This window comes from Meles meles, chromosome 4, assembly GCF_922984935.1.
Source record: "Meles meles chromosome 4, mMelMel3.1 paternal haplotype, whole genome shotgun sequence".
NCBI classification, from domain to species: domain Eukaryota; kingdom Metazoa; phylum Chordata; class Mammalia; order Carnivora; family Mustelidae; genus Meles; species Meles meles.
The window spans coordinates 143,933,392-143,937,933 of record NC_060069.1 but is presented as its reverse complement, the minus strand read 5'-3'; positions in this window follow the sequence as shown (position 1 = coordinate 143,937,933).

Genomic DNA, 4,542 nt, shown 5'->3' with positions numbered 1-4,542 from the left:
TGTTCCTGTACTTTAATAAACCACCATTTTGTCCCAAAGATGTCTCAAGAATTCTTTCTTAGTCGTTGCTCCAGACTCTACCCCACTGAACCTCACTTATATTCTAAAACTTCATCACAAGCACAAGTATAGTTTTTGTTAAAATTTAGGCAAAATGTGAGAAAAGGTGCCTACTTTTGTTTCAAATATTATTTAAAATTAGAAAACTACTATGAGAAATATGATTCTGAGGTAAGCAAAATATAATTCCTTTTCACTACCCCCATCCCTGCTGTACAAAAATATAAATTTCCATAAACATTCATGGAACTTTTGAATGCATTGTGTTACAAGGCACAAAAGGGAATTAAGGTTGTAGATAGAATCATGGTTGTGACTTGCACGTAATGGGCAAAGGTGCAGACAATGTGTTCACTTCATATGTTTTTTAAAACACAGGCATCTTTTAAGAATTTTAATTTGGTGCATGTGCTTATCCATTTGGGGTAGAAAGCCAGATGGTAATTTAGTCTGAATATAGCTGAAAACATTTCAGATTCTTATAATAGACTTATATGTTCATTGGTGTAATGATTAAATAACACAGCTTTTATCAAGACATTTGTATTTTGAGAATACCAAATCCTAAATTTGCATTTCTTTATCATGTCCTATATTAGTTTATTCATTCCACAACTATCTTAAAAGTTTTCCACTATGTCAACGCTGTACCAAACATTAAGAATGTAAACGTGAGTAACTATGGTCCCCACATGTTAAGGTTCTGCCAGACTAATAGGAGATAAATAGACACAAACAAACCCAGGTTAGTGCAATAAGTGTTCTACCATGTTTTATTATCCTTGAATTTAAATCCATTGCTTGAAATTAATAAAAAATAAATAAATAAAAGAAGTGGGAGAAGGTTATGTATATTAGTTCCCAGAAGGAATTAATTAGCATTGCAAAGCTAAAGTCAATCATAAATTAATAAAAAATATGATTTCAAGAAATTTAATGAGCTTTATTCTGCTACTTTATTAGTTTAAGTCATTTGAAATTATACATTTAGGATCATTTAATTTAATAAACCTTTTTATTCCTCAGTGTCTACCTACACATACTAACTTTCTTTACAATTTATTTTGTTACAATAAATATAGCAGTTCATTATAATTATAGATACACCAAATTGTTTAAACATAAAAAATATAACTGAGAAAAGAAACTGTTTATAAAAGTGTTAGTAACCCTTATAATTTATTCTTTAAAAGATAATTAGGATAATTTTTAGGTGCACAGCATTCTTCATTGTGATTTACACTTATTTAATATTGAAATAGAAGGGAATCGTTGTCAGGATATTTCTGCTCTTCATTGCGATTATTTTTGATGTTTTATGTTGTAATTTTATTGTATCATAGAATTAATATACACATACTTAGTCATTAAGGAAATCAAATCAACACTACAATGCGATACCACTCTTACACACGAGGCTATCTATAATCAGAAAGACAATAACATGTGTTGTCATGGCTGTGGAGAAATTGGAACCCCTCATACATTTTTGGTGAGAGAAGAAAATGGTGCAGCCACTTCGGAAAATAGTTTGGAATTTCCTCATAATTGTTAAACTTAGAGGTACATATGACTCATCACTTCCAGTCCTAGGTAAATTACTATGGGACACAAAAACATATATTCTTACAAAAACTTGTACATTAATGTCTAAAACAGTGTTATTCATAATAGACAAAAGTGTAAGAAAAAATGTTCAATTGACAATGAATAAATGAAATGCAGCACTGTTATTACATAAATGGTTATTTTCAAATAAATGAAATATGGAAGGGCACCTGGGTGGCTCAGTTGGCTAAGCATCTGCCTTCAGCTCAGGTCATGATCTTGGGGTGTGGAGATCAACACCTGCTTTGGGCTCCCTGCTCAAGAGGGAGTTTGCTTCTCCCTCTCTCCCTCCCCCTCCCCCTGGCTTGTGCTCTCTCTCATTCACTCTCTCTTTCAAATAAATAAATAAAATCTTTAAAAAAAATGGAGATATACACAATATGAATAAATCTTAAAAACATGCTAATTGAAAGAAGCCAATCACAAAAACCAACAGATTGTATGATTCTATTTATATTAACTGTCCAGAATAAGCAAATATACAGAGATAGAAAGTAGCCATGTTTTTCTAGGAAGTCAGGATGGGTAGAGGGGTTCTTTTAGGGTGATGGAAATGTAATATTAGATTATGGTAGTGGTTCTATGTCTTTCTGAATATACTAAACACTTGAATTACATAATTTGAATAAATTTATTTTATGCAGTAATTCATAGCTCATAGCTCATAAAAATGTTACAAGGAGATAAAAAGAAAACAAAACAAGTGCAGAAAGGTTTAACAAAAATGTGGTGGAATAAATTGAAATGTTTAATCATAGATGTAGGACTCAAGGAAATGAAGTTTTAAACTGCATAAAAATCATAGTGAGACATGAAGAAAACAAACAAAAAAGAACAGACAAAACAAACTGTGAAGTATCACAGGAGTTGTTAAAAACAATTCTTAGAATCTTCCAGATTCTGGGACTCTTTTCAAGAAGGACTGGAACTTTAGATGTATTAAAGTCCAGCTTGAGAGGTATCAGACTTTCCTTGCCCATTAACATGTTGGACATTCATATAAACTAAACAAGCATAAACGACACTCACTTATTGGGGAGGAAAATGGGATTGAGAAAATATCCCAAGGCCATCCCAATAGAATTAGAACTGTTCTGGACACTTCATCTCAAAAGCATTTGTTCTTTCCCCTACATCATTCATTTAAAACCACTTATTATCTGTTACGGATAACAACATCATTGTAAATGCATCTGAGATTCTGATTTGAATGACTTTACACCTCCTGGAAAACATAAATATAAGAGCAAAGGAAGTTTATTAGTAGAACTTACTCCCATCTGCCCTTTTTTTATGTTTCAATAACTGAACCATATTGAAACAGTGTCTGGCTTTCTTAACTAATTTAATTTCTCACATTTCTTCTTTCAAATCAGAATGAAGTAGACTGGAGATACCCAATTGTATCAATAATGCTAATATTACATTTTATATTTCAGTCCAATTTGTGTTTTATGGGTTAGTATCTCCATACTGCACAATTATCTACACTATAAAAAGGTGGAGCATAAACTCTGAGAGCAGAAGCCCTTGCCTTACATTCAAGTAAAGTCAGACTGAAGATACTGTGACTGGTAAGGACACATGTTATCAGTTCTGGCCAGCAAACCCTGAGATTTAGTATCATCATAATTTCACATTTCTGTTGTTGGAACAAGAAAGCCTCAAATATATGACCCACTAAAGTCTCAGCATCTAATGCAAACCAACTGAGAAATTGGCTGGGGATTTGTAATTCCCTCCTAAACACCCAAAGTATTTTAAGTAAATTCCCAGGAAATATTGGGTTACTTCCAATTTATCATATAAAGAAATAGCTTTAATCCTGTTTGCAGATAATTTGGATTTTAATTTCTGGCCATAATAGATACTGCACCATTTGATTTTGTGCTGCTTGCAAACCATGTCTAGTTAAACAAATCGAATTAGCTTAATTTGTACTTGTTCAAGTATTATAAACCTGATATATTTAATGATTCAAAAGTCAATTCTAAAGAACTTTAACATTAATTTAAAGGAGAACAATACCAACTATAACAAAGTATTTATAAATACAATATATAAAGAAGTCACAGGTAGAAATAATTTTCTAATTTTGTTTTGAATAACTGTGAGGATATTAAGATCATCTGAAAATATTAGAAAGATAATATTAAATATTAATGAACACCCATTTCCCATATGGTGAGTTAGCTGGTTACTAACTCACCATATGTATCAGATCAACTAGTTTTTTCTTCATTTTTATATTTTGTTACATAATCTGGAAAAAATGTAATTCAATAAATTCAGTGTTTTTACTAGTAAGATCATTCCATGCTAAATATATTCTATTCTCTCAAACTCACAGTTTTGTAAATGATTAAGTGTGGTCCCTATCTCTAGTTTCCACATCAGCTAAATTGTCAAAAGCTTTGATTTACATGCTTAAATTGACAAATTAAAGTTGGAGTAATTTTTGTTCATATATTATGTTGGAATTATTTTGGTTGTTAGAAGTACATTCATTATTTTTAGTTGAAAAAGTAGTTTGCCTTTGATTGATTTACTGTTTGAATTATTGGTATTTTTTGTTCTAATTTTGGCTGAAGAAATTTACAATCTCTAGTGGGAAAAGGATTACCATTCTCAGTTTTAAAGCTTGGTTTGTTAAAGTGTTCAAAAAAAACATTTAATTGGAATAGTAGAGGAAGCAGTTTAAAGCAGAAAATGAAGCTAATATAATCCTCTAGTGGTCCCTAAAACAGTTAGAGAAAAAGAAAATTTAGGCCATTGTTACATATGTATGAAATTGCAGATAAATAAATCTATATATGAAAAAGCTCACCTCTAATACTTTGTAATTCTCAGTAAACCTCATTTGGGTTGGTAGCT